Source organism: Acomys minous, assembly GCF_964271855.1.
Source record: "Acomys minous genome assembly, chromosome: 1".
NCBI classification, from domain to species: Eukaryota; Metazoa; Chordata; class Mammalia; order Rodentia; family Muridae; genus Acomys; species Acomys minous.
The window spans coordinates 70,904,661-70,932,426 of NC_140483.1; the positions used below are offsets into that span (position 1 = coordinate 70,904,661).

General features: G+C 44.3%; 1 long non-coding RNA gene across 1 annotated transcript; it reads left to right on the forward strand.

The window, feature by feature from the left end:
* The first annotated feature begins 642 nt into the window (after positions 1-642).
* On the forward strand, positions 643-13,419 carry LOC311593493. The gene is made up of 4 exons (XR_014777726.1): positions 643-763; positions 6,529-6,584; positions 11,486-11,653; positions 13,276-13,419. It is a non-coding gene; the product is annotated as an uncharacterized lncRNA (long non-coding RNA).
* Positions 13,420-27,766: the final 14,347 nt, after the last annotated feature.

Here is a 27,766-nt window from a genome sequence, read left to right on the forward strand (position 1 = left end):
TCTGCATCCCTCCCTTGGTGTTGGCACCACAGAAAAATAATCTACAAGGATCCTAGACCTATATCACTCAGCAGGAACTATACATCTAAGAGGTTGCAGAAATGGGGACTTAATGCTCCAACACCATGCAAGCATGTTCAGAGTACCATGGCTGAGACGCACTGGTGTTTACAGAGTGTCAATCACTGTGATCTGTCCATGAGACACTTCGTCAACCTGTCTTCAGGCTTATGGATGAGACACAGCACCAATCTGTTTTCAGGTTTATGGACACACGATACTCTGAGAAGTCCCATAAATATGGGCCAAATGGCCTGAGCACAGGAAGATTTTCAGCTGAAACCTGGAAGCAGGGAGTAAATATGCAGTTGTAATTACAGAGAATGGGAGTCTTTATTTACACTTTACTTTGCTTATATCTCTAATGAGTTCCCACTAATGGCACACGTGAATTGGAAAAGCCTTAACTGCTTTCTACACCTTGCCATTCTTATGAGCCAATTACAAGGCTCCTCTCATTGCTGATTGCTGCAAACCTCAGGCTCTTTATGTGGAGCAGGTGTCTTGCCAATAATAATGATCTTCTAATTTCCCACAGACAACAAGGAGGAGGAGGAGGTTTAAAAGACAATGAAAGGACAACTCTATGCCCTGCTAGGAGCAATAACTGCTGTGCGGTACTCTGTCATCTGAAGCTCTACCTTCTCCATGCAAAGGTTTCTCTTTGTCTTTTGGCCTTCCATCACTGCATCCCGGAAACTGCGTAAGCAAATAAAAATAGTGAGGTCTAGAAAGATGGCTCATCAGCTAAAAGCACTTGCAATGCAAGCAAAAGGACCAGAGTTTGTGTCCAAAAAAACCCATGCAATAAGCCAGAAAAAGTAAAGAGCCACAGATAGTGAAGGCTTTAAAAATGTGTTTGACTTGATACCCTATGAGCATATACAGGGGGAGGAAGTCCCCCTCAGTCACAGTCATAGGGGAGGGGAGTAAGGGGAAAATGGGAGGGAGGGAGGAATGGGAAGATACAAGGGAGGGGATAACCATTGAGATGTAATATGAATAAATTAATAAAAAGATAGAAAATATGTTTGACACAAAATCAACAAACATCTGGTGATTAAGCGGTCCACACCTGTGTTGCAGTTTGAATGGGCTCGCCCCCACAATGTCAGATGTTTGAGAACTCAGTCTCTGGCTGCTGGTGCTGTTTGGGTAGGCTTAGGGGATGTAGTATTAGCAGAAGAAATGTGCCACTGGGAGTGGGCTTTGAGGGTTCAAAAGCCACATAGCATTTCCATTTCACCCTCTCTGCTTTCAATTTGTGATTTGAGACGCTGGCTCTCAGCTGCTGCTCCAGCTGTCATGTTCTGCCCTTTGCCCCACTGAAGGTAATGGATTCTTATTCCTCTAGAACTGTAAGCCCCCAAATAAACTCTTCCTTCCATAAACTGCCTTGGCCATGGTGATTTATCACAGCAAGAAAAGAGTAACTAAGACGACCTCGTTCTCTTTTATTTTTCTCTTTGTGTTTGTGTGTGCATGTATTTGCAAGTACACTTGTGTCTGTAGGTGGATATGTGTGTGTGTGTCTGCATGACGTGGTCAGAGGTTAACCTTGGAAGGCACTCCTCAGGTACTGTCCACCTTGGGTTCCTTGAGACAGGGTCTTTCACTGCCCCGAGTCTTTCCAGGTAGGCAGTCTATGCTGTTTGGTCAGCAAGAGCCAAGGATCCACCAAATTCCATTTTCCTAGCATTGGGATTCCCAGGGTATGTGGGTCTTAGGAAATGAACTCAGGTCATGCCATTGTGCTTGGATGACAAGCATGTCACCGACTGAGCTTAGCTCCCATGAATAGTTTTCCTTTGCTGCGTTATTCTTTGATAGTAGCATGTTTCCAAGTAGGAGTCTGTATTAATTACTTAGAAAAGTAAATGATAGAAACTGTGTTCGAAAGCCGCTTATAGAGTTTGTGAAGTTTATTTGGGCTTACACTCTGAGAGGGATAAAAGTCCACAATGATGGCGAAAGATAACAGGAAACAGCAGGCACTGTGGCTGAGAACAGGATGCTGAGAGGGCCACATCTTAACTGTGAGCATCAAGCAGAGAGAGAATTGAAAGTAGCCTGAGGCTTTATATTCTGAAAGCCCACCCCGAGTGACGTACTTCCTCCTGCAAGGCTGCATGTCCTACACCTCCCACAATAGTGCCACCAAGTTGGGACTAACCGCCACAGAGGTAGTACTACCTGGTAGTACTCGATTCAGTAATCTAGCTGTGTGTGCTGATGTAATGACTTAGGAGACAAGGAAATCCCCTAATTATATAAAAAAAATACCCTAAGTCCCTGACAAAACCCCATAAATGACTTTTAGAAGATGCCCTAAATGCTGCCTTGTTTGTTCTCTACTTGTAGCAAATGATGTTCCCTTTACTCATATTTGGAGCAGAATCAGCTAATCAGGCTTCAACCTCTGTATTTGTGTTTCACGTTTTTTCTCACTTGGAGCCAACAGGGTGTTGGACCTTGGTAGTCTTGGGGATGGCTAAGGTGGGATTTCACATGAGTTTAAAAAATATTTGTTTATTCACTTTACATCCCAGTTGTAACTCCTTCCCTCCTCTCCTCCCAATCCCACCCTACTCCTCAGAAAACAGAAGCCCCCTCTGCCTCCCCCAACCCTGGCCAAAGCTAATCAAGTAGCATCATGACTGATTGAGTTCTCTTTCCTTGTGGCCCGGTAAGTCACACTAGGGGAAAGTGATAAATAAAAGCAAGCAACAGGACCCATGTAAGAGACAATCCCTGCTTCCTTTACTAGAAGACCCACATGAAGATGGAGCTCCCTGTTGGCTACATCTATGTGGGGGGCCTAAGTCCAGTCCATGCATGGTTCTGTGTTGGCACTTCAGTCTCAGCAAGCCCCTCTGGGCCTTGGTTAGTTGGTTTTTTTGGTCTTCTTGTGGAGCTCCTGTCACCTCTGGGTCCTTTTTTCCTTCCCCCCACTTTCTCACAAGACTCTCTACACTTTGCCTAATGTTTGGCTACCATATGCATTCTTGAGGCACTTACGGAGACCCTCTTTTCCTGGCTAGTATTCTCTTAAGAGTTGGTACGAATGGACCAGTGTGTGCTGTGGTTGAGGTGGGAGGGGTCCAGGCTGGAGGCTGCTGCCGCAGGGAGCTATCAGTTGCTGATACAAAGGGTCTCTTGAGTTACTTTTTGTTGCTTCCTTCTGAGAGTACAATTCAGTGTGGACTAAGGGGTGGGAGAGGCGGCAAGGAGGTTCCTGAAGAAACTCCCAGGACCCAATGAGTTTATGTTTGGGTTTTCTGTGGGGCTGGCCACTTCAAGAACAGCAAGCCAGCTCTCTGGTCTCATAGCTTAGACTTTGTATTCACTATTACTCTTTAGGAAACTCCTTTGGCCTTATTTCTTCTGATTTTCCTCTATCACAGTGAAAATGTAAAAGCACAAGTATGTTACACATCTGTTTATGTACTTTCTCTTTCTCTATGCTTGACATAAAATCGGTAAGCTTTTTTTTTTAAAAAAATTCTCCTCAGTTATACCTGTGCATGTGGCTCTGCTGAGCCTATAGTCAAGGGTGTCTCTGAATGTGACCCAACACAAAACTAGGCACTTACTTAAAACCTTGTTGCTCCATAAAGGAAAAAGAGAAACATCATTCTTATTCATGAAAGGAGCTGACATATAATTCCCCTCAAGGGTGAGCTTTTTAGGAAAAAAGGCCTCAAGACTATTAAACAGATCCACAACAGCCTATCAGAAATGGCATAACAGGGCTCTAAAGGAAAAAAAGATGTTTTCATTTAAAACACATGAATGAAGGGACAATGAAAATATGGTACACATGTAAAATGGAATGCTATTCAGCTCTAAGAGAAAATGAAACCACAAACTCTGTAGGAAAATAGATGGGCTTAGAATGCATGATATGAAGGGAGGAAACCCAATCTCAGAAATAAAAGAATAGTAATCACACTTTCCCTTATATTTAGATCCATCTTACAATGTGTACATGCATACAAACAAACAAATGTATGAATGACAGTGTAACATTTAGAAAGCCGAACAGGAATGCAGGTAAACGACACAGGAGTTGTAAAGATGATATAAAGCTAATTGTTTTTCTAGTTTTAACTTCTGTCATTTTTTTATTTGTTGTGGATAATTGCATGGACGTATAACTAATAATAAAAGCATAAATTCCAAAGTGAAGGCCCGCAGCTTCAGAATGTTTATTCCCACTGTAGAGAAGTTCATTGAGATGTATAGAGTTTAGGACAAAGTGTTTGAGCAGCTTTGCTAATCTACATATGTGACGCCTTTATTTGTGAGCTCATTATAACAAGATGACTTTTATATTAAAAAGGTTGAATTAAGAGCCATGGTGTGGGCATGGGTCTTGGGGTGCTAGCTAAATCGGCATTTGCCTTGAAAGAATGAGGACCTGAGTACAACACCCCAGAATGCATGGCACGGGGGGTGGGGGTGAGGGTGGACGGGGGGAAGGGTGACAGAACTGGGTTTAGTTGTGCAGGCCTGTAAGCTCAGTGCTGAGCTGAAGGAGGCAAATGGTTCTTGGGCTTGCTGGCAGCCAGAGGAGCCTACATATTTAGTTCCAGGCCAGTTAAGGACTCTGTTCCAAAACAAAGGTGGATGCTGTCCTAGGAGCAACCTCTGAGCTTGCCTTCTGGCCTGTAAACATTCACATGCATGTCATCACACACACACACACACACACACACACACACACACACACACACACACACACTTCTTCCTTCCTTGCTTTCTTTTCTTTTCTTTTTGGTTTTGGTATTTTTGAAACAGGGTTTCTTTGTGTGGCCTTGGCTTTCCTGGACTCGATTTGTAGACCAGGCTGGCCTTGAACTCACATTGATTCACCTGCCTCTGCCTCTCTGAGTGCTGAGATTACAGGCATGTGCCACCACATCTGGCAAAATAAATCTTAAAAAAAAAAAAAGAAGGTGGAGGTAATATACAATGCAACTCTTTGGGAGATTTCTTTCTTTCTTTTTTTTTTTTTTGTCTAAAAGAAAACCAAGAACAGTGAAGATAGAATTATGACTAGCCAATACATCAAAGTGCCAACAGCTGAACCTCTGGGATTGTGAATGGTTTTATTTTTTAAAAATATTTATTTATTTTTGTTTTATGTGCATAAGCGTTTTGCCTCATATATGTAAGTATGCACACCATGTTCTTGCTTGGTGCCTGTGGAGACCAGAGAGAATGTCCAATCCTAGGACTTAGATGGCTGTGAGCTATCATGAAGGTGCTAGCAGCTGAGCTCATGTCCTCTGGAAGAGCATCCAGTGCTTTTAGCCACGTAGCCATCTCTCTAATCCAATGATTTTTTAAAAACTATTTTTTATTGTAACTTAAAAAGTTAGTTCCTGTAGTGAATGTGTTAATATTGAACAAAAAAGTTACAAAACCAACAGTAGAGCTACTATAATTTCTTGATGGCTAAATCCGTCGGCCAGCTTTGTTCCCAAGCTGAGACGGACTGTGTAGAAGCCTCTCTGTGGAGGCCTCTTGTCTCCTCACCTGGGGTGAGATACAATATTGTATTTTTCCTTACGTTACAGGATCCATTTTCCACCATTCTGTCTTAAGAACAGACCTGAGCAAATTGATCCACCGCCCGTCAATGTGAGGCTTTTAAGGGGATTGTCTTACTCTTTGAGTCTTTTAGCATGAAAGTCAAGGGGAAGTTGGCTCTGCCACATTCCCACGTGACTGATGTTCACAAGGGTATTTGTCCCAGCAACTGTTTTGTTTAAGGAGTGATTACTTACAAGAGGAAAAATAATATCGGGCACTGACTGTTCGGTAGGTGCCAGGTTCTTGCCGAGGGTTTTACATACATTTGTGCACATACTATTATCAGAGTTGTTACAGTAACAGCCTAGACTCTGGCAGCCTAGATGAGCCAGGATCAGCCATGCATCCTCTGTAAATCAGAGACAAAAATAATAGGGGCGGTGTGAGTGGTGTGTGGGGTGGATTTATACACAATACTTACATTGGGAACAGAAACAGATCCAGTGGCCCCTATAAGACAGTTTTCATGGTCCTGGCATGAGTTTTAGGGATAATAAAAGGCAAGAGGCATGTAAAGTCAAATAATCCTGACCAAGGAGTGGTCCTCCCACCAATGCCTATTTGTCTCAGTTTCATACTCAGGGTGGTGGTTGTCATTTTTTTTTTAAATGAAACAAGCTCTCTTTACCTGGCACCAGGCTTCAGCATTTCCTTCTACCAGCAAGGGAATCCTGGGGTAACTCCAGTTTCTTGAGGGTCTGTTGTTGCAATAGTCTGATAGTCACGGAGATGGAGTACAGATGTCTCTTTAGAATAGCTGAATTTCTGCAGAGGTGCTTACACAGTCAACAAAGCAACAAAGTGACTTAGATATTTTTATGACTTCTGTTTTATTGGTTTTTTTTTTCCTTTGCAATCCTCTGACCTCAGGCTTTCAAGCTCTGGGATTACAGTGAGTCACCATTCTGGGCTTGCTCTTTGAAAAGGTAACTGAAACTCAGAATCAATCAGGTAATGTGTGGTGATCAGGGGCCCCATCCAGGCTCATCGTATTTCTTATCAAGTTACAATCCTAAGTCTCTTCCAGGTTTGCAGACAGCTCCCTCTGGGTCTGAGCCTCTAGGTTGGGGCTCTTGCAAGTTTTTCTTCAAGACCTCAGAATTGATGAAGATGGATTTTCTCATTGAGAAAGCGATGAAAAATAGTAAAGGAAAGTGAAAAAATACCACAAAGCACCTGTAATTCTGTTGTATGACTGGGTTTCGACAAAACCTGATTCCTGTGTTACTGTGTGGATGGTTTGAGGGCCCATTTCCCTTGACCACAGAGGCATTTCAACAATGGGAGATGTGTTGTTACAGCCTTTTAAGTTATTTATCCAAAAGGTGCTCCTATGGCCATTATGTCCCCCAAATAAGTTCCACTGACACGCTTTCATTCCATTATGGGTCCTTCATTATCATGTGTTTGACTGCTGTCTCTTCAAAACACAAAAGACCTTTGTGTGTTCATGTGTGCAAGGATGCACGTGTGTTGGCCAGAGGACAGTTTCAGCTGTCAACCTTCAGGGGCTGTCGCCTTGTTTTCTGAGATAGGGTCTCTTATTTCACCAAGGTCACGATAATTTCGTTAGAATGTTTGGCTGGCAAGCCTTGGGGTTCTGTGTTTGCCCTCCCACAGCTGGCATTGCGCACATGTGCTGCCAGGCTCAGGTTTTTTTTTTATTTTTTATTTTTATTTTTTAATGTGGGCTTTGGCGCTCGTGTTCCTGCTTTGTACTGTAAGCACTATACCTCCCGAGCCCATACCCCAGCCCATCACATGCCCTGTGTTCTGACATGAATTTGACTCTCTTGACTGCCAGGGACATCTCTACAGAAAGCAATAATTTTGTACATTAACTTTAATAAACACAGTGGGGATTTCCTCTGGCCCCGGTCCTTGTTTATGAAGGTAGATAATTGCCTCCCTCACAGGGCTGCTGCTAATGCCAGTGCTTAGCACACTGGCTAGTAATAATAAAGGCTCAGTAAATGTTAGCTGACATTAATAACAAATTCATATTAGATTATTGGCATCATTAGCATATCAAACACTGGCCAGTGCATCATACCCTGCTTCTTTAGCTGAAATTACATTCTTTGTAGGCAAATTGTGTGCCTAAGATGTTTAATCATTTTATTCGCTGAAGTGGGTAAATACTGCCCCTGTAATTTGATTTACTCTGTAAGATGAGGCCAGTAAGTTGTTTTGTTCCCGAGATGGAGGCATTGATTTTTATGGACATGGATTGTCAATAACTGAAGAAAGTGGAATAGACAAAATATGCTGCGTGTGGAACGTCATGTGTTTACTCATGGCTAAAGTGTGTTTTTCTGGGTTGTCAACAACCTAGGATCCTTAAGGCCAATATAGCCAAGTCATAGATAATGCACTGAAGTGTTTCAGAAAAAATAACCTAGCCAGGTTATTGCCTCTTTCTTTTCTTTTTTTTCTTTTGCCTCCCTCTCTTCAGCCTCCTATATTTCCAGGATGACATAAGGGCAAGGAGGGACATATTCTCTCTCTCTCTGTCTCTCTCTGTCTCTCTCTGTCTCTGTCTCTCCCCCCCCCCACAACAACTTATACATCTCAGGTTTTCCTTACTCACTATGTACCCAGTGTTGACTGTGAATTACCACTCACCATCCTGCCTTCCCCTCCTCAGTGTGGGTTGCAGTTGTACATGGCCAGCTTGGTTCATGGTTTATGCAGTGTTGGAGATGGAACCTAGGGCTTCTTGCACGCTGGGCTGAGCTGTGTGTTCAGTCCCAGGAAGAAGAGGGGATTCTTGAAAAGGCATTTGAAGCGGCTCCTTCAAAGCTGCTCAGGCAGAGTCAGCAGAGTCCACTGACTAAGTTCTGCCCCATCCCTGCCCTGCTGCCTCTTCTTCCATCGACGCCATTTTGTTTGACCCCCAATGGGTCACAGCTCACAGGTTGAGAACCACTGTTCTGAGGAACCCCAAACCATTCTTCCTCTCTTTATAATGTCTGACTTTCAACCTGCTGTCATCTAAAAAAAAAAAAAAAAAAAAAAAAAGCCATCATCTTGTTTCCCTCTGCCTTAGAGCAGTTAGCCATTTTTTTCCGGGAGAGGTTATAAACATGAACAGTGAATAGGTGGTGCTAAACACTTTAGTAGTGAGTGACAAAATGTTATTCCTGTGAGGTGGGGTGGTGGTGTTTGGAAATGTGTGAAAACCTGGCTGTCTAAATGGCCACATTAACTTGGGTAAGTGCCAGCAGTAAAGAGCTTCAGAAGTGCCAGGACGCAGCAGATGGTTAATAACGGACACGTCGATAGAGTGTTCAAGGAATTATTGGGGAGTAATGACCAGAATGTTAACTTAAGGCTGATTCTGACGGCAGAAGCTGCAGTGAACAACTCTGGTGTGGTCAGTCGGGGAAGAGCAACAAAAGGGCGTGTCAGAGTTGGTATTAACTGAAGGCTCTGTATGGATCCATGATTTGCTATAGCGATTATTTCTGCCACACCAAGACCATCTGCTTCCTCAAAGCAGCACCTTTTAACATCAAAATGACAGGGATACATCCTTAAATTCTGGGAAAACGACTCCCTGAAGCTACTGAGAAAGGGAATATTTATCTCGTTCTATTAGTTTTCTTCCTCTTCCACCATCCTCTCTCTCTCTCTCTCTCTCTCTCTCTCTCTCTCTCTCTGTGCATGTGTGTGTGTTATTTCTTGTGTGTGAGTATGTGGGTGGGAGTACCTGCAGAGGCTAGGGTGGGGAATCGAGTGTCTTCCTCTATTTCTCTGCACACGCTGCCCATGAGGTAGAATCTCTCACTGACAAAAAACACATCTTCAGCTGGGCTGCCTAGCATGGGACTCCAGGATCTACTTGTGTCTGGCCCCAGTCTTTTGGTTACAGGTATGTTCGGACATCTCTGGCTTTTTATTTGAGTGTTGGGCATTTGAACTCAGGCCTTCACATTTGCACAGCAATCACTCTGGCCCACGGAGCCAAAGGCAGATAATTTTGTGGTAAAGTTATCTACTCTGAACTTCGCTTTCTTTTGTCATTTCAACTTCAGCAGCTTCTTCTTTCCTTTTCCCTCCATCCCCCCTTACTTTTCTTTTTTCGGGTCCTCTTATATTTGCCATTTAGTTACAAACCCTAAGACTGCCCCAGCCTGGTGGGCCTCACTTCTTTTTTGTCATTCCTAGCTCAGCTAAGGGGCATAATAAAAACTAGCACTTGACTGAAGAGCATCAGTACTGTCTCATGTACTTTAAAAATTGTTTCATATTTTAAAATCATCTTCTCAATAAGGTCACAAATGCTCCCACAGAAAATAATAGTTTTTGTTTCTTCATACTTTCTTTATTATTAGAGAATTGTTGGCATGAAACTGTGATAATTTTCATGAGAGATGCCCCCCTGAAGGTCCTGTGCTGCATACTCAGTCCCCATTTGGTGATGATGTTTGGGAAGGCTGTAGGAGGTGGAGCCTTGCCAGGGAAAAGCACATCATTGGGAACAGGCTTTGGAGTTTTCTATCCCAGCACCACTTCCTGTCTTTTTCTGCCTCCAGTGTATGAAAACGTGACCAGCCAGCTTCCTGCTCCTCCGTGATGCTTCCTCCTGTGTATGAAAACGTGACCAGCCAGCTTCCTGCTCCTCCGTGATGCTTTCTCTTGACAGTTGGATAGCCCACACATGTGGCCTCTCGTTGGAACACAGTCCAGGAATGAAGTTGTGTGAGGAGACTTCTGAGTGCTTTTGCGAAAACGCCAGGAAAATAAGACACAAGTCTTATAACCTCTGCTTCTTCAAATCACGGAATCGTTCTTGGGATGTGTTTTTGTGCTTTTCTCACGTGTAGCAGATAGGATGACTCACTTCAGATTATCCGTTATAACCAGCTATCGTTATTTGTTTATGTGTCTCTACGGAAACATGTTTTTTTTTTCCAAGTGCAGCTCAGTTCTCGTGTGCTGCTTGTCTTTGTGATTGGACACTTTACTCATGTGATTCCTTTTAACCTGCAGAGTATACATTGTCTGATGCTCTGAATAACGTTGGCTATTGCCTGAGACTTTAGTTGGCCTCATTTATTGGCTCCATTGTCCAAGTCACACTGCCTTTAGAGTAGTGACAGCCTATACCCTTCTGGAATTGTGAGCCCAAACAAACCCTTTCTTCCTTAAGTGGGTTTGGTCAGAGTTTTATCACAGCAAAGGAACAACTAATCCATAGACTGGTAGTCATGGGGATATCAACCATGGTTTTCTTTCCAATGCTGTCATCTTGATAGGTAGAGGGTAGGGGCTGTTCTCTCTCTCTCTCTCTCTCTCTCTCTCTCTCTCTCTCTCTCTCTCTCTGTGTTTCAGCCCCCCCCTCTCCAGGTGCATCTATCTCTGTGTGTGGTATACATGTGTGTGTTCATGTGCATCTCTCTCTTTCTCTCTGTCTCTCTGTGTCTCTGTCTCTGTTTCTCCCCTTTCTCTCTCTCTCTCTCTCTCTCTCTCTCTCTCTCTCTCTCTCTCTCTCTCTCTCGTGCTTGTGTGTCTGCACAAACATGTGCATGTGTGTGGAGGCCAGAGGTAAACTTTAAGTGTTATTCCTTAGGCACCATCCAACTGGTCAGGCAACAGGTCACTGGTCAGTGAGCCCCAGGTGTCCTTCTGTGTCTGCCGCAGTAGTGCTGGGATTACAAGTGAGGATCAGTGTGCCAGGGTTTGTTACACATTTTCTGGAGATGGAACTCAGGTCCTCGTGCTTGCATGGCAAACTCTGTACTAGTTTTTATTTTTTTTTCTGCGATTACTTCGGAATGGGATGTGTTATTTGCACATGTGTATACATATGTTTGTTTTTCAGTTCTGCCTCTGAGAGACATGTGGCTGCATCACAGAGTGGGGGATTTTTATCATGATGGAAACATGTGCAAAAGAGAAAATAAAACAGCATGTGGAAAAGATTCTGGAGCCAGGCATGCTCTTGCGGGGACTGAGAAGACTTTCGAGAACTGTACTCATCCCCTTTGAGGTAGTGTTCTCTATTTCAGATGAGAGGTGCTGACCTCTTGTTTCCAGGTGCAACCTGAAGACTGGAAGGCAATGGAAGTTTGCATAAGTGGAAAATGATGCCTTGTGGTACTCTTCTACTGTATCCATATATTCTCACAAAATTTGAGGATCAACTAGTATTTTTTCAAGGGAAATCTGACAACTTAATCAGCTTGTATTACCTTTCCCTGGTGCTTCTGCAACTCATATCTTCTCTTTTTTTCTTTAAAAACAACCTTCATCTCTAAAGTCTGCAGGGCTTCCTACTCTTCTGACATAGTTGTCTTTTCTTCTCCAAGCTTTAGAGAGCACAGTAAGTATCACAAAACAACAACAACAACAACAACAACAACAACAACAACAACAACAACCACAAAACCCATTTATTTGAGAACAAATAGGTGCTTCTGTCTCTTGGAGTTAGTACTAGCTTAAAGTTCCCTTGTCTCTTTTCTGTTGTTGTCATAAACCATGAACAATAGTCACTTAAAGAAAGAAGAGTTTATTTAGGTCTGTGGTCACAGAAGACAAGCGAGGAAGGCATGGCAGCAGGGTGGTAGGGTAGGATGTTGGCTGCTCACATTTCATACACACACAGGAACCAGAGCACAAGAGCAGGAAGTGGGGCCAGGCTATAAAGCTCACAGCCAGACCCCAGTGAAATACTTCCTCCAGCCAGGCTCTACCTCCTAAAGGCTTCACAACCTTCCCAAACAGCATTGCTAACTGCAGATTGGATGTTCAAACACATGACCTTAAGGGGGACATCTCTCATATAAGTCATTACATTTATAACTTCCCCATAAGCAGTCTTACCAACTGTAGACCAAGCGTTCAATACATGAGTCTATAGGGGACATTTCTCATTTAAAATACTACAGCTCTGGTGACAGGCGCTGTTTCGGTGCCAGGGCAACCCTTTTCCCCCTATGTCTCTCACCTTATGTTCTCAGGATTTTAAAAAATGTCTTTTTTTTGCATATCCTCTTGTCACAATGCCATCTGCCATGTGGTAATTGTGGCCCTCACAAGCGACAGCACAGATGGGCCTACTGAATCTTATACTTCTAACCTTCAAAATTATGAGCTAAATAAAGACCCAGGTATTTTGTTATAACAGACTTCCTTTTGACACTTTTATACATATTCATTTAAATTTACTTATTTTCTGTAATCCCGTATCCCTCTCTCCTTATCTTTCTCTTAATTTGTAAATATGATATTTTACCTGTCTCACTTCCTACTGCTTCTAGAGACACAGTTCTAGGTAAATAAGTCAGCGACTCACCTCTTCTTTATTTCTCATCCCTGGCCCTCCCCTTTGACACCTCAGTGTTTGGGACCCTTATTCATTCAGGCCAAATGTTTGAATACTTGGTTTTGAGCTAGGGATGCTATTTTGGAAGGGTATGGAATCTGTAGGAGGTGAAGCCTTTTTGAAGGAATATGACACTGGGGGTGAACCTTGGGGGCTTATAGATTGTATTATTCAGGGTTCTCTAGAGTCACAGAACTTATGAAATCTCTCTCTCTCTCTCTCTCATATATATATATATATATATATATATATATATATATATATATATATATATATATTTACAGGCTATATTCCAACTAATCGAACAATGCCTAGATGTGAACATAAAGATCAAGAATCTAGTAGTTTCTCAGTCGCACAAGGCTGGGTGTCTCAGCTGATCTTTTGTATATGCTGGAATCCAGAAGAACTAGGCTCCAGTGCCAATGAAGAAATGGATGCGCTATCAAGGTAGGGTCAGCTGTGAGGCAGGATAAGCCTTCCTCCTTGCCTATTTGGTCAGAACAATAAGATGAGCAGCTGGTGCACTGGGAGAGAGATGACTAGCCCAGGCCTGCTGCTAACAAGCAGATATGTCAGAAGAGCAAAGCAGAAAAGTAGAAATGGGGGAAAAAGAGGGAAAGACCAGCAGACAGTCTGGTGGCACTCTGTCCCCTCCCCAAGCCCAGGATCCAGCATGGATAACAAGGCACATCTTTGCCCTTTCACCTCACAGGTGGCCCCTCATGTCTGCCTTTTACAGTGGAATGCATCTTGACCCATTCAGTGCTCAAAGCAGACTGTGGGAATGGTGAACATTTTGATGTGATTTTAGTCGTTATAGTCAGCAGCAGATACTTACCAGTACTTGCCACTCACCAAGCACAGACATGTTGGGTCTTGCACCAAGTGTTTTGTACCCTTGAAGCCTCCCCAGCAGCAGTGCCTGCTTATCTCTTCCCCACTTCAAATGATAAAGTGAAGCAACAGAGAGGCTCCTCACTGTCTCACAGTCACTGTGCAGATGAACTGGGCCATGTGGGATGCTGGTGGGAAGCCACGCCATATTTATTTATTCTTATTTGTTTATTAATTATTGTGTATATGCACTGAGTGGGTCCTTGCAGGTGTCATGGCAGACAGGGAGATGATCTGCAAAGAAGTGAGAATGAAAACTCAGTTCTGCCTGCCTTAGGCTGGGTCAAACTTTGGGAGACTGATGCCAGTCAGTTTATTTCTTGCATATGTAAACACAGTTCAATTTGGAAAAAAAAGTTTCCTGGTGTAACACAATCTCCAGTGTGCAAGGAGGCATAATTACACTGAAACTTAATTCAAAAAATGCATGCCGTTTCTTCCAAGAAGATGGATTTTCGAGATGGACTGCCCATACTACCTTAAGGACCTAGGGAAGGATCTGCCATGGCCTCATTCATACAGATAGCAACGAGGTGGGTTGGGCTATTAGTCACCTCCAGTCACGGTTGTGGGAGCTTGGGGGAGCCCCTGACTATACAGATAATGTAAAGGTCTTTGGAATATTATCTATCTGCAGTCCTGGTTGTAGAAGATTAATCTGGCCTGGTACAATAGTTAATGAAGATAACCAGGTTATTAATCATTTCCAATTCTAAGCTCTTCATGTGGAAAAACAGGTTATATGTCATTTCCATTGAGAGGATAATCCTGCATGCTTAACACTTCTGTCTTCCCTGGGGACCTGTGGGTGCAAGGATTCTTGTGCTCCCAACAGCACAGGTAGGTACATATACATGTACATATGTGTACATGTATGTGAGAACCAGAGAACAACCTTGGGTTTGCCTTTCCTCAGGAGCAGTCCATTCCATTTTTTCTTTTCAGATAGTCTTGAAATGGCTTGGAGCTCATCAGTAGTCTAGGCCAGCTGGCCAGGGATCTGCCTGCCTCTGCCTCCTCAGTGATGGGTTTACAGGTGTGTACTGCCACACTCATTTTTGTTTGGTTTTAATATGGTGTCTGGGTTTGAACTGAGGTCCTCATGCTCACTCAGCAAGCATTTTACAGGACAGATGCTACAATCCTCTCTCCAGCCCTGCCTTTCTTTACTGATGCAATATATATATATATATATAATATATTTTAATTTTCCTTTTCTTTTCTTTTTTTCAGAAAGCCAGAAGAATGCCTATGGCTTACAAGAGGAGATACAGTTCTCTGGCAAGACAGAACACTGGGAATAATTTAATAAATGTGTTCCATGTTTGTTCATTTATTTGGAGGATCTGGCTCAAGTGATTGGTGTTGGGATGGAGGTTGGAGTGGTGTGAGCAAGTCTTGAGGTCTGCAGGACAGCCCACAGTTTCAGGTAGGAGGGCTTGGTGCAGTCTTGAGTCTCAGATGGCAAACTGTGCCGGTGGCCTGGGAATGTACTCAACATAGGGCTTCTGTGAGGCAGTCTTGAGGCTGGGCTCTTTTCTTTGGGAAGTCCACAGTTTCCACTCAAGAATTTGAGCAGAGCAGATGAATCCACACATATTAAAGGACTCTGACTTCGGTGTAAGGACATGTAGAATGCAACATCTGTGCTCATGTTTTCACAAACATCTGGACATAGTGTCTATCTAAGGTAGTTGTCTAATTTAAACTCATCACTGACACCCTGGGTAGCCCTGGCCAGTCTTTATTTCCCCTGTATTCCTATGCATGAGAGAGGGTTATACCACAGGAGTTCTGGGGACTTCCAGAGGTATTAATTCTTGACCCCTTCAGGGACCCTATGGTCTGGTTATGATGGGCAGGAGGCTGGTGGCATCTCCTTCTGCCTCCTTACTTTGGACAGCCAGCTCCCATCTTGGCTTCTATAGCCACCTCCAAGTGCATACTTACAAGGATCCCCCAGCTCAGTCTGAGTGGTTGCTGCTTGATGATATTTTCCTGCCCACCACTGACACACTGGGCTCTGTCTCTTCCTCCAGAAACTAGGTAGGAAGTACACGTGCTTGGCGGTTTGCCTGCCAGTGGCTGGATTTGGGCCAGAACTTGTGACCTATATTAGCTCCAGGTTGAATCTGTTTTAGCTGGGGAGAAGAATACTATAGTTTGGCTTGTAGCTTCTTAGCCAGTGTGGGAATAGATTTCTGAAGGTTTTTAATTTGTCTCATGTATATATGTGTGTGGTGTGCACATGTACGTATGTGTGTTTGGCATGAGAGTGTATGTGTGTCTTGCATGTGTATGGTACACATGTGTGTGGGTGCACATATGCATGGGTGCATGAGGTTGACACTGGGTGCGCTTCTTGATTGTCTTTCACATTACTCATTGAAGCAGGGCCTCTCAATTGAACACAGAGATGGAGGATCAGCTAGTCAAGCAAACCAGCTTGTTCCTAGGATTTCATTCGGTTTGAGTGACAGGTAGGCTGCCACGCCCACTCAGCCTTTTCATAGGTGCAGGGCTTCTGAAAACTAGTCCTTACACTTGTGCTGTAAGTACCTTATACACTGAATCATCTCCCAGCTCAGGAGAGAGGATTTGTGGGGAGGGAGGAGTCCAGGAGGGGGATGCTGCCCTATGTGGGTAGACAGATTGAGTGATGGCTGGAGTGATCAGTGCCTGGCCTCTGGGTCTGTGGAGACTGTGCCATCCAAATGGAACCATGCCCCTCATCAGGGATGCTCATGCGGAGCTTGACATCGATGGAGAGCACAGGGAGAACAAATGTTCTGAAGACAAACAGATTGAAAATGTGCCGATGACCCTAAAACGTGCTCAGTGATGCAGAGACGTCAACAGTAGAGCCATGAATCACAGTGTTGTCAGAGCGGAAGAGAAAGGAAGTACGGGGAGTCCCTGGGAACTCCTTCCATACAGTGCCTGTTTCAGATCACAACTACCTGGACCTTGCTGGGGGATGCAATTATTGTTTGCCCTGAGTGGCACACCAGAGTGGCAAGGAGGGGTCTGAGTTGCTGAGATAAAATTGACTCCTTTCCTTCTAGGTGAGCAGACTGGTTTTCCTTGCACACATGCATATTGTCCCATTATGTCAAAAGTTCAAAGGTCAGACAGTAAGATAATGTTAAAACAGGGTAGCAGGCCCAGAAACTCACCCTTAGATTACATGGCAGCCTGGGAGGGGCAGTGATGTGTCTTTGATCCTTCCTTCCTACCTTTTTTCCTTCCTCTCTTTCTATGTGTGTCATGTGTATGTGTGCTTGTATATCACATGTGTATGGGAATGTACATGTACATATGCTTGTGGAGTCCCAAATTGGTACTAGATGTTTTCACTGATTGCTCTCTACTTTCTTTACTGAGGCGGGGTCTCTGTGAACCCACAGCTCACGGATTCTTGCTAGCCAATCTGGCCATCTTACCTTGAGATCCTCGTTCTCTATCCTCAGAGTGCCAGGATTATAATCTGGCTGCTATGCCTGCTCAGCTTTATGTGGGTTTTGAAGAATCTGATCTCTAGACTCCTGTCATCAGGCCTGTGAGGCAAGCACTTGATTCACTGAAGCCATGTCCCCAGCAGTACCTTCTTGAATTCTGAATAGCATATTGCCACCTTCCCTGTGCACAAATGAGACTCAACACAAAATTGTGGATTTACTTAAAGTGTGATGAAACTAAAAATAAAAAAATCGATACATCCCAAACCCCAAAACTTCTGCTTAATGGTTCACAAGATGGTGATAATGTTTTGTCCCAGTGTCCAAAGTCAGAACATGCCTGCATCCCTAGGTATTTTACTTGTTTTCCCCATCACTACAAACTACAAATCCAGAGGACAGGACTTTTGTTCTGGTTTTGCAATATAATGTTTTTTGTTGATTGATGAAATAGTGTTTGTAACTGGCCATGCTCGGTGCTGAGTTCTTTACCTATACAGATGCTCCTTGATCTACAGTGGGATTATGCCCCAATGAATGCATCATACATTGAAAATCCATGAAGAACCTTCTCATACACCTAACCTCCCAGCAGTTAGTCAAGGGCTTAGAGACAAGGGTCCTTCTGAGATTTTTAAAAAATTAATTAAGCCGGTTCTGTGATCATTTCATACATGCACATGATGTATTATGATTTCTCTTTCACCATCTGGGCCTCTCTCTTAGCCTTGTCAAACATACTCCTTGCAAGTCCTTTTTTTGAATTAACTTTTTTTGGTTTTGTTTGTTTTGTGGCCCAGGGAGTTTAACAGGTATCCTCTGTGTGACTGCGGTTGGGGTTCAGAACTATTTACTAGAACATGATAGGCTCACCAAGGGTACCCAGTGAGGAAGATGACTGCCTCGCCACAGGAGCCTGTGACTCTATCAGGAGCCACAGTGTAGCAGGGATAAATGGAGGCCCCATGTCAGCTTCCTGTCTTCTCAAGACTGAATGATGAACAGGAGCTTCTTAGTTTACTTATTTGTGTGTGTGTGTGTGTGTGTGTGTGTGTGTGTGTGTGTGTGTGTGATGCGTGTGGAAGTGAGAGGGTAATTTGGGGGAGTCTGTTCTTTCTTCCCACCATGTGGGTCCTGGGCATTGAGCCCAGGTTGTCAGGTTTACAATTAGGCACCTTTACCCGATAAGCACCTCATCTATTCTCACCAGGCACAATTGTGTAGCATTATGTGTAGATGCACTGAGGAGTTCTCCAAGACTTCCATGACTTTGAGATGATTTGAGAGTCCTGTTAGTATACATGGGGAAAGTCTTCTTACCCACTCACACAATCATGCCCGTGCACTCGTGTGCACACACACACACAAATAAAAACTTTGAACAGGACAAAAACCAGACTATTCGCCTCAGCACAGAGGAGAGGCCAAGTCAAAAGCCACATGTCCCTGAAGCTCAAAGAGCATAACTGATTCCATAAACAATTTGGACTTCATTATCCTGGTTGATTTCCGAGCTTCATGTTTGTCTGTGTCTATTACTACAAAGGTTTTCCGTCTGACTTTTTCATTACTTCTCTATTTGTGAAGCTCAGATTCAATATTTGAAGGCTGTGTTTTCCCTCCATACCAAACTCTACTAACAGAGCAATAGAGATGTATTTGAGGGCAGAGAGGGGAATGAGATGGGTAAACCTCAAAGTTGGTGAAGGAAACACAAATAACATAGGATGAGAGTTGAGTTATTTTGATAGTTTTTGGGGGGGCACAAAAGGACTGCAGCTGTGTTTTGACTTCTTTTGATAAGAGGTTAGTGTTTTTCTGAGGTATATTATTCAAGTCATGGGCTTTTACTCTCTTAACTTTAATGATTTTTCTTTTGAGGCCGCAGAGAGAAATACAAATTAATTTTGGAAGTAGATATGGTGCTGGACACCTGTGTCCCTGGACTCAGGGGACAAAGATAGGAGGCCCTCAGATTCAAGGCCATTCTGAGTGACACAGTGAAACCATTCTCAGAAAATTAAGAAACAAAATAATGGATCAAAATGAATTTTGGAGACAGGAAGGCTTTGAGGCCTTAGTGTTGGGTATGACAGTGCTTCTATTTTAAATTATTCATTTGCAAAGCACCCTAAATGTCTTTAATACACAATCTCATGATGATTGGTTATTTTTCTTCCTTCTTTTGAGGTGTATGTATATGTTCCTGTGAGTGTGTGCACAAGTGAATGTATGTGGAGGCCAGGGGCCAGTGTCACTTCTTGTCTTTAGTTGCTGTCCACATAACTCTTCGAGACAGGCTCTCTCACTGAACCTGCTAGTAACCTTCAAGGACCCCCCTGTTTCTGTCTTTGCAGTGCATGCCTTTGAGCTTTTTTTAAAAAATGAGTTCATGGCCTTCACACTTAGGTTCAAATGCTTGCTGACCAAGCCACCTCACAAGTCTTTCACAGTCATTTTTAAAAATTTCTTTTAATTTTTAAATTAGTGTATCCCTGTGTGTCTGTGTGGAGGTGTTTACATGAGTGCAGTTGTCTTCAGAGGCATCAGCTCTCCTGGAGCTGGAGTTACATGTGGCTGTGAACTGACCCTCATGGGTGCCTGGAACCAAACTCAAATCCTCTTGAAGAACAGCAATTGCTCTTTACTGTTAGATCACCCCTCCAGCCTCAGGGGTTTAATTTTGACAGTCACAGGATCTCTGGAATGTCCTTTGGTCATTGGAAGCTGAAAAAAGAGCTATGGCATGGTTGAAGGACAGGAAGGACAGATGTGGAAATCTGCAGGGTGGCTGGGCCTTGCATCCAGGACGCCGCAGATGGTGGTGACTGCTGTGTGCTCAGACGAGAGAGTGAGGAGGAAGCTGAGCCAGATGTAAGGACCAGGGACACTAGATGTAGGGATGGCTTAGAGGAGATACACATAGGGCACAAGGCTTGGGATGTCACCATCTGAAATGGGGGCATGACAGGGACGAGGCATCTTAGTGGACTGGTGAGGAAGGCTGAGTAGAACCTACAGGGAACAGTAGCCTATAGTGCTGAGCTTTTCAGAGCGTGACATGTAGTGAGTCTCTTTCAGTGTCCCCAACAAGGCACTGAAGCTGAAATGGCTGGCCATGATCACAGCACTTGCTTCTGTTCCTTTTAGTTTTACCCATTTGTTTGGATGACATGGATTAGATTCTAGACTGTTTTAGACATTTGTCACAGAAACACAATAACAGTACTCATAGCCCATCATTTCCCTGAGTGTTTCCAAGGACCCCTGGGTGACAAGCTGAAGTTCTGTACTTAAGTATCTTTAGATCATCCACATAGTCAACCAAGTTTCTTTGTTGCAAGACCTCTCTGAGTCCTTACTATGTTCTCGTGTACACCAACCCTTATGAATGGAGATTTTGAAAGTAATATTTCCCCAATATATCTGCTTATGGAATCTTTATGACAGGACACTCACAAGCTTATGAAGGTCATGGGCTCAGAAACATTGTCCAATTCCTTTAAGGCAGGGCCTCTTGTTGACCTGGAACTCACCAATTAGGCTAGACTGGCTGGTGAGGGGGCCCATGGGTCTTCCCATGTCTGCTTCCCGATGTTGGGATTGCAAGTGTGCACCAGCATGGCGACAATCTGGTATGGGTTCTGGAGCCCAAGCTTGCATAGCAAGTACTGTAGTGACTGAACTATGCCCTCAGTACAATAATGGCTTTTTAATTGAACTACTTTAAGGAAAGCTGATTAAAACACAACCTTTCATGGTGACTATGTAAAATAATTTTCTATTGTTTACTGAAATTACTCCAAGAGAACAGATTTTAAGTGCTCTATGTACACAAGCATATGCACGCATGGGAACTGTGGGAGAGATATGCTAATTTGATTGCAGCCATCAATAAAGGCATACCAAATCAAACAGTCACATTATATGCTGTGACTACGTGCTTTACCTACTGCTGGGGATGGGGTTCTTGGCCATTTGCATGCTAGTTAAGTGCTCGAACACTGAACTGCCGCCTCAGGCTGCTTGAATATATGCTGTTTTAATTTATTCATTGTTTCTCATAAAGCTGGATGAGGGGAGCTACTCACTTTGTCAAAATATTGCCGTAACTATTTTAAAGAATGCAGGAAGAAATAGATATGGGAAGAATGAACAATCACCCATCTCTCACCTTGAGTAAGTTGCAGTGTTAGACCTCATTTGTTCGGCTACTCTGAGAAATGTGACAGGCACGAAGTAACGGACCGTGGTGCTGTGTACCCTGTGGTCCTTTGATGGTCCCTTCATGTGGCACCTTGGTACTGGAGTTGTTAGGGCCACAGTCTCGACCCTGTAAGCCTAACAGGCCAGGTTTGCCACTACTCCTCAATGTACCAGTTAAACAGACACGTAACCATGGGAAATGCAGACTTACACAATATGGCCATGATGGAAATTGGAACAGAGTCCCAGTGACCCCTCAATCTAGGTTCATTTCCATCACTGTGATAAAGCACTCTTACCAAAGTCACCTTGGGGGAGGAAAGGGTTTATTCGGCTTACACTTCCTGGTCACAGTCCACCATTTTGGGGAAGTTAAGGGAAAAGCTCAAGCAGCTACTCTCACCTCACATCCACCGTCACAAGCAGAGGGGAACACTAGCAGTCCTGCTTGCTATCTTGCTTTCAGTCAGCATTTTAACAACTGTGTCTACTATTCAGAACCTAAAGCCAGGGAATGGGGTGCCGCATTCATGGCGGGCCTTCCAACCTCAGTTAAAACCATCGAGACAGACATCCCACAATCCAACCTGATTTAGACAATTTCTCAGTTGAAATTCTCTCCACCCCCCCCCCCCCCGGGGCAATTCTAACCATTATGCCTCCCGCCACCCCCCACCCCCACCCTGAGTCCGTCATCAGCATGTTAATAGGAGGAGGTTTGTGTGTAAATAGCAGGGCAGCAGTATGCATAAGTAAGCAGTTCTTGTCAAAGACAGTGCAGGATCCCAAGTCAGAGCAAGCAAAGCCTGTGTTGTTAATCTCCATCCACTGCCCAATACCTACACGGGGAAGATGTCTCTCAACTGGAAATAAATAACTCGGCGCACCTGGATATAATCGAAGCTCTTGATCTGGAGCGTGACCTTCCACTTTTCTCTATTTATTTTTAAGATTAATCAGAGTCTTTACTGGGCCCATGCCAATAAACATCAGGCTTTTCCAATATATACCACCTGCACATCCAATATTTCCAAGAAAATAAAAATACATCCCCAGGGATTAGCAGCCATGAATCACCAGGAGCCAAGCAAGGCACTGTAGATTTTAATAGTCCCAACTATCCATCCCTTCTAAACAGAACATAGGTCATTCCAGCAGAGGCACATATATAATATATATTATAATATATGTTTAGTCTCTTGCAGAATAGCTTCATTTTGATGGTTGTGTCACACATAAAAACAGGCATCAAGGGTCTAATCTATACCCATCTGGGACAAAAGAGGAAAAGAAAGGAAGGAAAGAGGGCTGGAAGGACAAGAAGAGGGAAGGTGGGAGGGCAGGAAGGGCAAAGAGAGGGAAGCAGGGAGGGAAGAAAGGAAAGGAAGATGTTTTGTAGCAGAGTGGCTGAGAGATGGCTAAGTGAATAAAGTGCTTGCCTCACAAACATGAGGACCTGAGTTCCAATCACCAACAACCCTATAAAAATCTAAGGCATACACCTGGGATCCCAGCACTGGGGAGGTGGAGACAGGTGGATGCCTGGGATTTGACAACCAGATAGCTTAGCCCTAACGGTGAGCTCTAGGTTCGGTGAGAGGCTCTGGCTAAGGAACTATTGAGGAAAACCTCCCAAGGTCAGTGTCAGCATCCAAACACCTCTGCATGAGTGAGCATGCATACATGAGGTACACACCCTCACACTCTTGTACCCCACCATGGATGTGTGTGTTCACACAGAAAAAAGATTAAGAAAGAGAAGACACCAGACCAGACCAGACCAGACCAGCAGAGAACACTTGCCCCTCCCCATGGGCCAGCTGGGATGGCATGCACAGCCTAGAGCTTAGGCAGCCTGTCTGACTCACCAGGACCTGCTTTCCCTCAGAAGCATCCTGGCAACATTTGAGAAAGGTGGCTTTGCAAATCAATAATACAAAGAAAGACCATGCCATTATTAGTGTTGGGACATTTGCTGCTTCAAATGAAAATAGTAAAATCAGATTCCAGACTCACTGACTACAAATGTAACTCCCAAATTCAGACCTAAATGGAAAAGGCAGAGGCTGGGAATGTATCAGTTAGTATAATGTATGGCATGTGAATTCCTGGGCTCCACCCCCAGCACCACATAAAACAAACATGGCAGCTCACACCTGTAATCACAGCACTTGCTAGGTAAGACAAGAAGATCAGAAGTTCAAGGTCATCCTTTGGTTAAAAACCAGCCCGGGCTGTAAAAGATCCTTCCCCATCCCCATGGACAAAAAGCATATTTTTATATCCCCTCATGAGCCCTTCCTTGGGTTTCCCAGGTAGTTGCTTTCACTGGTGACAATACTCACTTGGGACCAAGTCCTCTGCTCCAAGTCTCTGATAATGTTTGTCTCTAGTGACTACACGTTCCCTTGGGCCGGCCACTGTGTGTCACTCATCTTTATATCTCTGGTGGCGCATAGGGCAAGGCACAGCCATTAAAGCTTTATGAATAGGTCTTTCCTGCAGTCCTGGAGGTGTATGTCCCTGGATAAAGTTACACAAAGCTTCTTAAAACTCTCCTCCTCTCCTACCTCATGTGTAGTGTATGCATGTGCATACAGAGGGCAGAGGTTGACATCGGGATGCCGTCATCGTTTTTCCACTTTTTTCTTTGAGACAGAGTTTCTCACTGAACCTGGGTCTTGCTGTTTTGGCTTGGCTGGCTGACCAGCATTTCCCCAGGATCCAACTGCTTCTGGCTCCCAGGATGGAGTTGCAGGTGTATGTCACCACACTCAGCTCTCCTGCAGGTTCTGGGGCCAGAAATTAAGTTCTCAGGCTTGTCCAGGAAACACTTTACCCAGGGAGCCATTTCTCCAGGCCAAATAGTGTAAAACTTCAATTATAAACATCAAAGACAGACCCAAATGAAGCCATCGCAAGGTTATTGTTTGTCTTCCTTGCTTTAGGGCTTCTGAAATCTTTCAGTACATTTGAATCACTCAGGAGATATGTGAGGAATAATTGATGGGCTCAGCCTAGACTTCTGGCTTGAGGTGACAGGCGAGGCTCCAGTGGACTGGCACTGCATAGAGATACATCTCTCTGGCCTCCTGTTTAAATTTTAAGTCCATTTTAGAGCCCTGAAGTTTGACCTGTGTGTGTTGTGGGTGTCAACTGGATCTTGTCCCCCTTTTCAATGTGGCCACAATGAATAAATCTCCCCTTTCCGCTTTAAAAAAATATTTATTTATTATGTATATAGTGTTCTGACTGCATGTACACTTGCAGGCCAGAAGAGGGCATCAGATCACATTGTAGATGGTTGTGAGCCACCATGTGGTTGCTGGGAATTGAACTCAGGACCTCTGGAAGAGCAGCCAGTGTTCTTAATCTCTGAGTCATCTCTCTAGCTCCCTTTCCGCTTTTAATGATTATCTTGGCTGTTTTACTTGGATTATTGAGGCTGGGTGGTTGAACTCAGCTTCTTGGGACACAAGCTTGACCCGCTCCATGTCTGGAGAGAGAGGCACCGTGGTTGATTTTTTTTCCCCCCTTGTGCCTGAAATACTAGTTGAGAGGACTGGATAGATGTGCCCAGTTTGGGTTGGTGGGTAGCTGTAAATGAGACAGAACTGACCTGCCACAAGCTAAGGAAAGGAGTGGTATGTGCCTGGAGAGAAGGACACACACAGAGTAACTAACTGGAGGCTGAAGGAAGGAAGCCACAGAGTAGAGGAGTAAGTAGGACACAGTCATTTAGAAAGAGGAGAGGCCAGAGTGTGTGAGAGGAGCTGAGAGGCCTTCAGGGATGGGCTCCGAGGGATCTTGGAGGACAGGCACGGTTTGGATTGACAACAATAGGCATACAGCTAAAAATTTCAAACTGAAATAAAGGTTCTCTTTCTCTTTGCAGCTTATGATTGGGATGTGGAAGTCTGTGGAAGCCTGACAGCACTGATTTCCTCATTACGTAAAGTGGGCGTTGCTATGGTCATCCTATTATGATTTGAATATGAACATCCCCCATAGCCCAGGACTTGAATCCTGCAAAGGTGGTGCTGTTTTGGGAGGTCATGGAAACAGGAAGTGTATCTGCAACATTGTGAAGTGCCTAGCAGCTGCCTTTCGCTTGGAAGGCAGGGTATTCATTACTATAAATTTCCAGCAGATGGCAGTAAAGCATCTTGACAGAAATAAAGTGCCTGGAAGGCACACCCAACTCCTGGAAGTGTCCGACGTTGGTGGCCCAACTATCTGGGTCTCACAGGCCACTGTTAGTTGTCTGATTGGCAGGCTGTAATTCAGATTCCTTTAGCCTATGGAAGTCATCTTAGCTCCTATAGAAGTTTCTTCCTAGCCTGTAGTTGTTTGACTTGAAAAAAAAAGTATATATATATATATATATACACACACACACACACTGGGGGCACATGTACCATGGTATGCATGTGGAGGTCAGAGGAATACTTTATGGAGTTGGTTCTCTCTTTCTACTGAGATACCAGAAGAACTAAAATTGGATTTTCAGGGTTACTGGGACAAAGGTTAAGAAATAGCCCTACAGGAGATAATCTGGCCAGCTGCAAAGAGCAGCCCCACTAGAGATAGCATTGTCTAGTGACTGACCCGAAGGGTCCCACTGAAGGTAGAGTTAATAAGAGACCCAGTTTTATGGCCACATTCCTGCCTGCCCACCAGAGATTGGGTTAATAAGAGACCAGACACTTCTCTGGACAAGTAGTGAACAAAGAAAGCTAAGCCATGGGTGGTCTTGGAGCCCTTTTCTGTAGCTTGTCACTTTAGACATTAAACCTCTTTATGTTACTCAACCAATGAATGCTTGCCAGGTTGGAACGCCCCTGCTTTTGGGGCACTGGGAGGGATAGGAACCTATAAACTTACCCTCAGTCCAGAGATTGAGGCTCTTTCTGGATACCACTGTGATGGTGTCTGGTCAGAGGCTGGCTCCGAGTTGGTTAAAGGTCCTCACGTATATTGCATCAGTATTGAGTCCTGGTAGGGTTTTTTTGGGTCTCATGATCTGGATACACCACTACCTTTATATAGGTTCTAGGAATCAAATTCTGGTTGTCAAGCTACTGACAGTGCAATGTGGGAGGTAGGAGTTTGTGTAAATAATAGGTATGAGTTGGGTTTGGTGAGTTCTGGACCAGGGAGTGACTAGGATACTAAAGGGTTATGTTTAACTATTTGGACAGACACTCAAAGGCGAGGTTGGAAATGTACAGCCTTAACCCCGAGTTTTCTCTGTTGAGGGCACTGTGGAAATGGAGGAGTGGTGATGGAATGTGCCTGCCTGAGCCTCTGGATCCTACTGTGCAGGTCTCAGGGCAGAGTCAGCAGTTACTTCAACCTCCATCTTGAGGAGGAGCAGGCTTTAGGAAGAGATCTTAAATTATTGAGGAAGAAGGTGAGACCTTTGGACCTGGATGATAGAATCAGAAAAAGAGATCTTGAGCCTCTCTGAATGAGACAAGCGGGGGCTGCTTTTATGTTGTGTGAGAGGAGAGAAGAAGGGACCCAAAAACCATCCTGGCAGAAGAGAAGGCATGCTAAAGATCACTCAGGGTTCTTATTCTGAGCATCAGACTATGGAACCAGCGGACCCCAAGAAACTGGAGTGTCGATGCCGCTCCCGTCCAGCAGGAAAGACACCAACACCGGGAACTCTTCTTGCAGCAGTTTTATTCAGGATCCTGGAGTGACCCCGGGAAAAGCTCCCACAGAACCTTTATAGTGTGCCTGTCCTATCAGAAACTGCCAGGTCATCACTCCTGGTTGGTGCATTTGGATCACGCCATCTCAGGCTATGCCTTGTTCAGATCACACCACCTCACGCTATGCCTTGTTCGAATCAGGCCACCTCACGCCATGCCTTCAGGCATGCGCATAGGGGGCTTGCTCACTGCGCATGCGCACAAGGTTTACTCACTGCACATGTGCAAAAAAGGAGCGCACTGTGCATGCGCAAAAGGGGGCGCATTGCGCCGGGGAAGCAGCAGGGGGTGCTGCTATCTGTGGCTCTCCACACTGGAAATTCCCCAGGAGTCTCATGTTTGAAGAAGGAAAGGCCAGAGGAAACTTGTCTCTAGGAAAAGAGATTTACAACTTTCAGACCACCTTGCAAGGTGGACAGAAACCCTGACAGACAACTGATGGGTGCGTGGTGAGTGGGATGTGCATATCCTTGCTCCCATCATTAAAGTGTAAT